Source organism: Nerophis ophidion, linkage group LG17, assembly GCF_033978795.1.
Source record: "Nerophis ophidion isolate RoL-2023_Sa linkage group LG17, RoL_Noph_v1.0, whole genome shotgun sequence".
In the NCBI taxonomy this organism is placed as follows: domain Eukaryota; kingdom Metazoa; phylum Chordata; class Actinopteri; order Syngnathiformes; family Syngnathidae; genus Nerophis; species Nerophis ophidion.
The window spans coordinates 662,681-675,674 of NC_084627.1; the positions used below are offsets into that span (position 1 = coordinate 662,681).

The window sequence follows — 12,994 nt, forward strand, 5'->3', positions numbered from 1 at the left end:
TACATAGCACAAAGCAAAAAAAAAAACTCTGTATGCAGTATTATTTCATTATACATTTCAAAAGAGTTATGTAGCTCCCATTGTTTTCTTTACTTTGTGAAATGGGTCAAAATGGCTCTTTGAGTGGTAAAGGTTGTCGACCCCTGGACTAGGATGAGACAGTCAGAGACTACAAAGAGGAAATAATCACTATTGTGAAAATATGCAAATCCAAAACCTCAATTATAAACTATAGTTACGATAGTATTTCATAAATAATACATTGATTGCCATAATTTTCCTTTAGCCAAAAGTAAATTAATTCCACATTAACCTGTTCGTCCTGGTCCAAAGTTACTAGGCTTTGAAGGCAGTAAGAACCTGACTCGGTGAATGAAAGAATGTGAGTATGGCTTCCTGTTCTTCATGCACAGGTTGTTGCTACTGGAGGATCATGTCTGCCAGTCAGAGAAGAGTAATTTCCTAACTTAAAGCACGTTTGCTAGCATTAGGTGTAGCGAGCTGACTCGCCCAACTTGTTTGTATTAGCCCGAGGCGGCCCACAAGCCACAGTAAACCTGTAGAGACGTATAATACATTTAGGGGGCATCCGGATTTGAACCGGAGACCTCTTGATCTGCAGTCAAATGCTCTACCACTGAGGTATACCCCCTGAAACATTTATTCATCAAATAGATATGTTAGCCTACAAGCCACGGTAGACCTGTTGAGAGGTATAATAGATTTAGCCCTTTAGCTATTCCTACACCCCAGTCTACCAGACACCACGACTTAGTCATAAGGGACTCCATCCCCGGAACATACAGTTTAGTAAACCAAGTGTATTCCCAGGGCCAGAGCACCCGACATTGAAGCTAATCTTAGGTCTAGTAAGCACGTATGACAGGCTAATCGCACGCGGACATAGTTGTACACGTCGGCTCCAATGACACTAGGATGAGAGTCTGAGATTACAAAGAGGAAGTAATCAATATTGTGAAAAGGTGCAAATCCAAACGTTTATTGAGTGTTGTTAAAAGAAAAGGTGATGTAACACAGTGGTGAACATGCCCTTTCCCAACTACTTTGGCACGTGTTGCAGCCATAAAATTCCAAGTTGATTATTATTTGCAAAAAAAAAATAAAGTTAATGAGTTTGAACATAGGGCTTCACGGTGGCAGAGGGGTTAGTGCGTCTGCCTCACAATACGAAGGTCCTGCAGTCCTGGGTTCAAATCCAGGCTCGGGATCTTTCTGTGTGGAGTTTGCATGTTCTCCCCGTGAATGCGTGGGTTCCCTCTGTGTACTCCGGCTTCCTCCCACTTCCAAAGACATGCACCTGGGGATAGTTTGACTGGCAACACTAAATTGGCCCTAGTGTGTGAATGTGAGTGTGAATGTTGTCTGTCTATCTGTGTTGGCCCTGCGATGAGGTGGCGACTTGTCCAGGGTGCACCCCGCCTTCCGCCCGATTGTAGCTGAGATAGGCGCCAGCTCCCCCCGCGACCCCGAAAGGGAATAAGCGGTAGAAAATGGATGGATGGATGGAGTTTGAACATCAAATATGTTGTCTTTGTAGTGCATTCATTTGAATATGGGTTAAAAAGGATTTGCAATTAATTGTCTTCTGTTTATATTTACATCTAACACAATTTCCCAACTCATATGGAAGTGGGGTTTGTCAACAGCACATTGAAAGTATGTATTTATGGCTGGCAGTACTTTTCTTTTTTTTTTACAAGTGGCCAGAGTGTGAGTGTGTTTTTTTTTCCCCCCCCTCTCCACTTTGAAACCACCCAGCGGAAATGTGTCCTTTGGATGATAACGCTGACACTAATATGGCAGCCAAAACGTAGTGTTTGAAGTCAGTGGGCTGAAGCTGATGTACAGTAAATAAGTCAGCACCATGGCAACAGCCTGCAGCTAATGCCATTCATATTCCCCCCGCGGAGCCCGGCTGCACTGGCCTGGAGCCAAATCTGTTTCGGGGACTGCGGGCTTTGCACAAAAACACAAAAGAAGATGCATTAAAACACCGGTTGTGGGCTTTTTATTTTTATTTTTTATTTTTCAAGCCATGCTGTGGTGATCGCCATGTCAACCAGCTCCTGAATGGCTTCCTTGCATCATGTGATGGTGGCATTTAATGACAAGATGATTCACCACGCTTGTTTTGCTTCTTACAAATCCTTGATTCCCCCCCCCTATAAATAACAAATTGATTCATCAGGAGGCAATGTAGGCCAGGCTAAGCTGCGCACGGAGCGGCTGAGTGTGTGACCTTTCACTTAAAAAAAAAAAAAAAAAAAAAGATGGTGCAAGTTGTGTGTCAGCGAGAACACGTTAATGCGCAAACACTCACCAGTGGCTAAGTGCGTGAATGCCAGTCATTAGGGAAACAGATGTCAGCAAGTCTCAGGTTAGAGAAAAATCATTTTTGCTTCCCCAGCTGAGTGCGCGCGTGCGTGGGAAGCAGATGCTGCCGCCTTTTAAGCCGGCGAGATTGAGAAGGGACTGTTTTAAATGAAGAGACGATGGCGTTTGTTAAAAAAAAACAAAAAAAACAAAACAACAAACCACAGCCTATTGATTCATTTCTTTAGCATTTAGGAACCCCTTTAAAATACTGACTTTGAAATATTTGGATGCCAAACGCTGTACGTCCAAGAGGCGAATTAAACCTACACCCTTTCGGCTCAATCATTGCTCAAATGAGTGTTTTTTTTTTTGTTGTTTTTTTTTCTTTTCTTGTTGTTGTTCTTTGTTTTATGTGAAGATTGCCGAAATGAAATACATTGATTGATTCAGTGATGCTATGGCTTGGCACTTTGTTTATTTTATATATATATATATATATATATATATATATATATATATAAATCGATTGGCTTCACGGTGGGAGAGGGGTTAGTGCGTCTGCCTCACAATACGAAGGTCCTGCAGTCCTGGGTTCAAATCCAGGCTCGGGATCTTTCTGTGTGGAGTTTGCATGTTCTCCCCGTGAATGCGTGGGTTCCCTCCGGGTACTCCGGCTTCCTCCCACTTCCAAAGACATGCACCTGGGGATAGGTTGATTGGCAACACTAAATTGGCCCTAGTGTGTGAATGTGAGTGTGAATGTTGTCTGTCTATCTGTGTTGGCCCTGCGATGAGGTGGCGACTTGTCCAGGGTGTACCCCGCCTTCCGCCCGTTGTAGCTGAGATAGGCGCCAGCGCCCCCCGCGACCCCGAAAGGGAATAAGCGGTAGAAAATGGATGGATGGATTCAAATACGAATTGCGATTCTCACGTTGTGCGATTCAGAATCGATTCTCTTTTTTTTTTTAATCGATTTTTTATTTAAAAAAAAGGTTTTTATCAATCCAACAAAGCAATACCATAACAATACAATCCAATTCCAAAACCAAACCTGACCCATCAACACTCAGAACTTCAATAAACAGAGCAATTGAGAGGAGACACAAACACGACACAGAACAAACCAAAAGTAGTGAAACAAAAATGAATATTATCAACAACAATATCAATATTAGTTATAATTTCAACATAGCAGTGATTAAAAAATCCTCATTGACATTATCATTAGACATTTATAAAAAGTAAAAAAAACAGAACAATAGTGTCACAGTGGCTTACACTTGCATCGCATCTCATAAGCTTGACATATTTTTGGTTCGTTTAATAGTTAAAACAAATTTACATTATTGCAGTCAGTTGATAAAACATTGTCCCTTACAATTATAAAAGCTTTTAGAAAAACATCTACTGCTCTGCTCAAATGTCAGCAGACTGGGGTAGATCCTGCTGAAATCATATGTATTGAATGAATACAGAATCCTTTTGAATCTGAAAAATATCGTTTTTGAATGGAGAATCCCGTTGAATTGAAAAAAATCAATAAATAATCGAATCGTGACCCCAAGAATCGATATTGAATCGAATCGTGGGAAACCCAAAGATTCGCAGCCCTTATGTTTTTTTATGTATATATATATAAATATATATATATATATATATACACATACATATATATATATATATATATATATATATATATATGTATATATATATATATATATATAGTCTGCATTTCAGTATGTTGATAATGACTGAATTAATTGAATACATATTACAAAACTGTTGTGTGTACTAATTTGCAGATGTTATTTTATTTTTAAAAGGTCAGTAAATGATTCCATATATTTGTAAACGCCCTGAATTGGGAAAAAGGGTAGGATTACATAAGCTTTGCTTCTTCCTACTCCTTTTCGGACATGATGTAAAGTGAAATGATGTGAAACTGTGTGATGTATTTTACTGTAAGTGTGTTCATGTTCGAAATAAACTAAATAAAAAAATAAAATAAAGAAGTGATAACAGCTTTTTTTATAATGTCTGATACGGCTTCATGAGAGGAAATATCAGCTTTGGAGCTGCAAATCCTATTAAGTGGTTGTCACCCAACTGGGAAACTTTGTGATCATGTTTTGTTTGGTTGTGTTCTGTTGGTTTTTAGACTATTTGTGCACTCTTGTTTTGTCACCATGACAACCGTTAGTTTCACCTGTCATGTGTTCGGACTCACGCACCTGTTGTCAATCATGACATATCTATTTAAAGGCCTACTGAAATGAGATTTTCTTATTTAAACGGGGATAGCAGGTCCATTCTATGTGTCATACTTGATCATTTCGCGATAGTGCCATATTTGTGCTGAAAGGATTTAGTAGAGAACATCCACGATAAAGTTCGCAACTTTTGGTCGCTAATAAAAAAGCTTTGCCTGTACCAGAAGTAGCAGACGATGTGCGCGTGACGTCACGGGTTGTGGAGCTCCTCACATCTGAACAGTGTTTACAGTCATGGACACCAGCAGCGAGAGCGATTCAGACTGAGAAAGCGACAATTTCCTCATTAATTTGAGAGAGGTTGAAAGATTCGTGGATGAGGAAAGTTAGAGTGAAGTACTCGAAAAAAAAATAAAAGACAGGGCAGTGGGAGCGATTCAGATGTTATTAGACACATTTACTAAAATAATTTTGGAAAATCCCTTATCTGCTTATTGTGTTACTAGTGTTGTAAGGAGATTATACTGTCGTACCTGAAAGTCGGAGGGGTGTGGTGACCGCCAGTGTCTCTGAGGGAAGCTACGCAGCTGCCTCTTTGACAGGTGCACAAGGAACAACCCAAGCTCCGCTCATGTCTACGGTAAGAGCCGACTTACTACCACAAACTGGTTTAAAAATGTAACTTAGATATTGGGTTTCATTATGTAAAAGCGCTTTGAGTCACTAGAGAAAAGCGCTATATAAATATAATTCACTTCACTTCACAATTTTCTCACCAAAACCTGCCGGTTGACATGTGGTCGGGAACCATGTTCGCTTGACCGCTCTGTTCCATAGTAAAGCTTCACCTTCGGGAATGTAAACAAGGAAACACCGGCTGTGTTTGTGTTGCTAAAGGCAGCTGCAATACACCGCTTCCCACCTACATCTTTCTTCTTTGACGTCTCCATTATTAATTGAACAAATTGCAAAAGATTCAGCAACACAGATGTCCAGAATGCTGTGTAATTATGCGATTAAAGCAGACTACTTATTGCTGGGATCAGGCTGGGAAAAAATGTCCGCTACAACCCGAGACGTCACGTACACGCGTCATCATACTGACGTTTTCAACAGGATACTCCGCGCGAAATTTAAAATTGTAATTTAGTAAACTAAACCAGCCGTATTGGCATGTGTTGCAATGTTAATATTTCATCATTGAGATATAAACTATCAGACTTTATGGTCGGTAGTAGTGGGTTTTAGTAGGCCTTTAAGTCTGGTTTTTCAGTTGGTCGTTGTGGCGTCATTGATTGTTTCACACTCTCTTTATGCCGTAGCTTTTACTACCATAGTTTATGCTGCTCCTTTCACATCACAGTAAGTGTTTTTTTTAATTTCATGTCCATAGTCCGTCTAAGAGTTAGTTTTGTTTCCATACGCTAAGTTTGTGTCTCCCCCTTGTGCGCGCCTTTTGTTTGTACCCTTTTTGAGTGATAAATTACAAACCCCGTTTCCATATGAGTTGGGAAATTGTGTTAGATGTAAATATAAACGGAATACAATGATTTGTAAATCATTTTCAACCCATATTCAGTTGAATATGCTACAAAGACAACATATTTGATGTTCAAACTGATGAACATTTTTTTTTTTTTTTTTGCAAATAATCATCAACTTCAGAATTTGATGCCAGCAACACGTGACAAAGACGTTGGGAAAGGTGGCAATAAATACTGATAAAGTTGAGGAATGCTCATCAAACACTTGCAAATACAGTCAACTATCTTCCAATTTGTTCAGATTTGCCAGAAAATACTGCTTCTTTCACGGCAAAGTGTTTGTTTGTGCAATCCTGAACTAACAAACGGCAAAGAAAAACAGTGCAACCCCTTACCATGAATTGATTAAAGTTAAAGTACCAATGATTGTCACACACACACTAGGTGTGGCGAAATTATTTTCTGCATTTGACCCATCACCCTTGATCACACCCTGGGAGGTGAGGGGAGCAGTGAGCAGCAGCGGTGGCCGCGCCCGGGAATCGTTTTTGGTAATTTAACCCCCAATTCCAACCCTTTGATGCTGAGTGCCAAGCAGGGAGGTAATGGGTCCCATTTTTATAGTCTCTGGTATGACTCGGCCGGGATTAACGTGGACCCCGACTTAAACAAGTTGAAAAACTTATTGGGGTGTTACCATTTAGTGTTCAATTGTACGGAATATGTACTGTACTGTGTAATCTACTAATAAAAGTATCAATCAATCAATCAATGGTGTTTGGGAATGGTAATAATAGTGAGTGTGCATAATCAACTTGTGGAATTTAGAGTCACAGCCTGGGCTGCCATGGCGACATGTAAATGTCATTTCGCCATACTTGTGACAGCAGCAGATGGCGATGGGCACCTTGGGCACTGCCCCCCCACCCTCTTAGGACCTTGGGTGCAGGGACAGAGCAGCCATGCAGATAAAATACGAAAGCCACTTATCACGTCTTCAGACACTTACGCAAGAGGAGCAGCTCTAAAATTGACATGTCGGACAAGACGGAGACAACTCCTCTGTTCTTGTTTTTTTTTCCGAGTCACATATTTGCATCGTCACTTGTTGCTGGGCAGAATTCATGAAGGTAAAAAAGACAGGTATGCGTTAAAATTATATGGTCAAAATATTCAGTAGCCTACTAGTTGGTAGCTTAGGGTAGTATATATATATATATATATATATATATATATATATATATATATATATATATATATATATATATATATATATATATATATATATATATATATATAATAAAAAAATATATATATATATACATACATCTATACACACATATATATATATATACATATATATATATATATATATATATACACACACATATATACATATACACACATGGGGCGGTATAGCCCGGTTGGTAGAGCGGCCGTGCCAGCAACTTGAGGGTTCCAGGTTCGATCCCCGCTTCCCCCATCCTAGCCACTGCCGTTGTGTCCTTGGGCAAGACACTTTACCCACCTGCTCTCAGTGCCACCCACACTGGTTTAAATGTAACTTAGATATTGGGTTTCACTATGTAAAGTGCTTTGAGTCAGTAGAGAAAAGCGCTGTATAAATATAAATCACCTCACTAAATATACAGTCGTGGTCCAAAATGTACATACACTTGTAAAGAACATAATGTCATTGTTGTGTTGAGTTTCCAATAATTTCTAAAATTCTTATTTTTTTGTGATAGAGTGATTGGAGCACATACTTGTTGGTCACCAAAAACATTCATGAAGTTTTTTTTTTTTATGAATTTATTATGGGTCTACTGAAAATGTGAGCAAATCTGCCTGGTCAAAAGTATACATACAGCAATGTAAATATTTGCTTAAATGTCCTTTGGCAAGTTTCACTACTATAAAGCACTTTTGGTAATCATCCACAAGCTTCTGGCAAGCTTCTGGTTGAATTTTTGACCACTCCTCTTGACAAAATTGGTGCAGTTCAGCTAAATTTGTTGGTTTTCTGACATGGACTTGTTTCTTCAGCATTGTCCAGATGTTTAAGTCAGGACTTCGGGAAGACCATTCGAAAACCTTAATTCTAGCCTGATTTAGCCATTCCTTTACCACTTTTGACATGTGTTTGTTACAGAATCCTCAGGTTCTGTAACAGCTTCTTCCCCAAGACTCTTGCACGCATTAAAATAATTCCCTCAATTCACCCCAAAAATGGATTAACTCGCTGGTATATAAAGACAATACAACATACATCCATAATTGATTGATTGATTGAAACTTTCATTAGTAGATTGCACAGGACAGTACATATTCCATACAATTGACCACTAAATGGTAATACCCAAAAAAGTTTTTCAAATTGTTTAAGTCGGGGTCCACGTTAATCAATTCATGGTATAAACGTGGATGCACATGCAAAAGTGCAATATATTTACTGTACAGTAATCTATTTATTTACATCTGCACCTTATTGCTTTTTCATCCTGCACTACCATGAGCTAGTGTAACAAAATGTTGTTTTTATCTGAACAGTAAAGTTCAAATTTGAATGACAATAAAAGGAAGTCTAAGTCTAAGTCTAAGTCTAAAACTACGAATGAACAAATGTGGAGTTATGTATGTCTCGACGTGGTTTCAGCAGCTTACTGCGGACTCGTTCTTCCAGGAAAGCAGACGGACTACTCCGGACAAGGCGTGCAGGTAAAAACATGATTTCATTCTCAAATACCAAAAGTAGTACATCACAACGTGCTGATCGCACTTGGACCTTAAAGCAAATATTTAGGTTAGGAAACATAAAACTATGGACATGAAACACTCACGAAACTGTGGCATGAAATAAACAAGACTTACTAGTAGGTTGTGTGAGGCAAAAAATGACGCCAGATCGAGTGTGACGAGCAACGTGAATGAATAGCTCTCTGATTAGTGCTCGGCGGAAGGTGAACTTGCCGAGCACTAATCAGAGGCAGGTGAAAGCAATTAGTACCCATGGTAACCAAAACAAACCCAGAAGTGCACAAAACAGGAACTAAGGAAGTCCAAAACTAACAGAACATAACTAAACAAAACATGGATCATGACAGTACCCCTTCCTTTAAGGACAGATTGCAGATGTCCAACAAAAACAAGGCAAGATCAACAGTCATGGGAGGGAGGAAGGGGGACTTGGCGGTGGGTCGCGAGACCGAGTGTGGCGAGCAACGTGAATGAATAGCTCTCTGATTAGTGCTCGGCGGAAGGTGAACTTGCTGAGCACTAATCAGAGGCAGGTGAAACCAATTAGTACCCATGGTAACCAAAAGAAACCCAGAAGTGCACAAAACAGGAACTAATGAAGTCTAAAACTAACAGAACATAACTAAACAAAACACAGATCATGACAGTACCCCTTCCTTTAAGGATTGATTCCAGATGTCCAACAAAAACAAGGCAAGATGAAGAGTCATGGGAGGGAGGAAGGGGGACTTGGCGGTGGGTCGCGAGACCGAGTGTGGCGAGCAACGTGAATGAATAGCTCTCTGATTAGTGCTCAGCGGCAGGTGAACATGCTGAGCACTAATCAGAGGCAGGTGAAACCAATTAGTACCCGTGGGTTAACCAAAACAAACCCAGAAGTGCGCAGAACAGGAACTAAGGAAGTCCAAAACTAACAGGACATAACTAAACAAAACACAGATCATGACAGTACCCCTTCCTTTAGGGACAGATTCCAAATGTCCAACAAAAACAAAGCAAGATCAAGTGTAATAGGAGGGCGGAGTGGGTACTTTACGGTGGGCCGCCAGACCGAGTGTGGCAAGCAAGGGGGATAAATAGCTCTCTAATTAATGCTCGGCGGCAGGTGAACATGCCGAGCACTAATCAGAGGCAGGTGAAACTAATTAGTACCCATGGTAACCAAAACAAACCCAGAAGTGCGCAAAACAGGAACTAAGGAAGTCCAAAACTAACAGGACATAACTAAACAAAACACAGATCATGACAGTACCCCTTCCTTTAGGGACTGATTCCAAATGTCCAACAAAAATAAGGCAAGATCAAGAGTCATAGGAGGGCGGAGTGGGGACTTGGCGGTGGGTCGCGAGACCGAGTGTGGCGAGCAACGTGAATGAATAGCTCTCTGATTAGTGCTCGGCGGAAGGTGAATGTGACGAGCACTAATCAGAGGCAGGTGAAACCAATTAGTACCCATGGTAACCAAAAGAAACCCAGAAGTGCACAAAACAGGAACTAATGAAGTCTAAAACTAACAGAACATAACTAAACAAAACACAGATCATGACAGTACCCCTTCCTTTAAGGACTGATTCCAGATGTCCAACAAAAACAAGGCAAGATGAAGAGTCATGGGAGGGAGGAAGTGGGACTTGGCGGTGGGTCGCGAGACCGAGTGTGGCGAGCAACGTGAATGAATAGCTCTCTGATTAGTGCTCAGCGGCAGGTGAACATGCTGAGCACTAATCAGAGGCAGGTGAAACCAATTAGTACCCGTGGGTTAACCAAAACAAACCCAGAAGTGCGCAGAACAGGAACTAAGGAAGTCCAAAACTAACAGGACATAACTAAACAAAACACAGATCATGACAGTACCCCTTCCTCTAGGGACAGATTCCAAATGTCCAACAAAAACAAAGCAAGATCAAGTGTAATAGGAGGGCGGAGTGGGTACTTTACGGTGGGCCGCCAGACCGAGTGTGGCAAGCAAGGGGGATAAATAGCTCTCTAATTAATGCTCGGCGGCAGGTGAACATGCCGAGCACTAATCAGAGGCAGGTGAAACCAATTAGTACCCATGGTAACCAAAACAAACCCAGAAGTGCACAAAACAGGAACTAAGGAAGTCCAAAACTAACAGAACATAACTAAACAAAACACAGATCATGACAGTACCCCTTCCTTTAAGGACAGATTGCAGATGTCCAACAAAAACAAGGCAAGATCAAGAGTCGTGGGAGGGAGGAAGGGGGACTTGGCGGTGGGTCGCGAGACCGAGTGTGGCGAGCAACGTGAATGAATAGCTCTCTGATTAGTGCTGGGCGGAAGGTCAACGTGCCGAGCACTAATCAGAGGCAGGTGAAACCAATTAGTACCCATGGTAACCAAAACAAACCCAGAAGTGCACAAGACAGGAACTAAGGAAGTCCAAAACTAACAGAAGATAACCAAACAAAACACAGATCATGACAGTACCCCTTCCTTTAGGGACAGATTCCATATGTCCAACAAAAACAAGGCAAGATCAAGAGTCATGGGAGGGCGGAGTGCGGACTTGGCGGTGGGTTGCCAGACCAAGTGTGGCGAGCAAGGTGAATAAATAGCTCTCTGAATAGTGCTCGGCGGCAGGTGAACATACCGAGCACTAATCAGAGGCAAGTGAAACCAATTAGTACCCGTGGGTTAACCAAAACAAATCAAGAAGTGGACAGAACAGGAACTAAGGAAGTCCAAAACTAACAGAACATAACTAAACCAAACATGATCATGATCAAACAGATCATGACAGTACCCCCTCCTTTAAGGACAGATTCCAGATGTCCAACAAAAACAAGGCAAGATCAAGAGTCATGGGAGGTCGGACTTGGCTTTGGGTTGCCAGACCGTGTGTGGCGAGCAAGGTGAATAAATAACTCTCTGAATAGTGCTCGGCGGCATGTGAATATGCCGAGCACTAATCAGAGGCAGGTGAAACAAATTAGTACCCATGGTAACCAAAACAAACCAAGAAGTGGACAGAACAGGAACTAAGGAAGTCCAAAACTAACAGAACATAACTAAACCAAACATGATCATGATCAAACGGATCATGACAGTACCCCCTCCTTTAAGGACAGATTCCAGATGTCCAACAAAAACAAGGCAAGATCAAGAGTCATGGGAGGTCGGACTTGGCTTTGGGTTGCCAGACTGAGTGTGGCGAGCAAGGTGAATAAATAGCTCTCTGAATAGTGCTCGGCGGCAGGTGAATATGCCGAGCACTAATCAGAGGCAGGTGAAACAAATTAGTACCCATGGTAACCAAAACAAACCAAGAAGTGGACAGAACAGGAACTAAGGAAGTCCAAAACTAACAGAACATAACTAAACCAAACATGATCATGATCAAACGGATCATGACAGTACCCACTCCTTTAAGGACAGATTCCAGATGTCCAACAAAAACAAGGCAAGATCAAGAGTCATGGGAGGTCGGACTTGGCTTTGGGTTGCCAGACCGTGTGTGGCGAGCAAGGTGAATAAACAGCTCTCTGATTCGTGTTCGGCGGCAGGTGAACATATGCCGTTTCCCAACTACTTTGTTACTAAGCTAATTATTATTTGCAATAAAAAATAAAGTTTATGAGTGTGAACATCAAATATCTTGACTTTGTAGTGCATTCAACTGAATATGGGTTGAAAGGGATTTGCAAATCATTGTATTCCGTTTATATTTACATCTAACACAATTTCCCAACTCTTATGGAAACGGGGTTTGTAAATAGTCATGAAAATAAAGAAAACACATTGAATGAGGAGAAGGTGTGTCCGAAGTTTTGGCCTGTACTGCAGACTCAGTTACCGTCAAGTGAGTATTAATAGTAATTTAGTCCAATGGCAATAAATCTGCCATCTAGAAAATGGAGTATTTGCAGGGAAAAACTGTGATTAAAAGGCAATAAAGGCGAAAAGGCTTAGACTCCCGTCCATTGCTGTGTAAGGAGAATGCAGCTTTGGTGTAAAAATGCAAAGTCATGTAGAAACGTGCGTTGCCTGGGTGGTGAACGGCCTTCGAGGGTGCAGCATTTAGGCCATAATATGATAAAAGAGTTAAAGCTGCATCCTCCTCAAGGGTGAAATTGGCCCCCGGTGCCCCCGACATCCACTTTTGCTTTCATTTAGCGGCACGTAGCCTGAGTGTAGAATATTGTGGCTAATTATGACTGCAGAAAAGCAACATATTTATGT

General features: G+C 41.1%; 1 non-coding gene across 1 annotated transcript; it reads right to left on the bottom strand.

Moving 5' to 3' along the window:
- Positions 1–580: 580 nt before the first annotated feature.
- trnac-gca (transfer RNA cysteine (anticodon GCA)) lies at positions 581–652 on the bottom strand. Its single transcript has one exon. It is a non-coding gene; the product is annotated as a tRNA-Cys (tRNA).
- Positions 653–12,994: the final 12,342 nt, after the last annotated feature.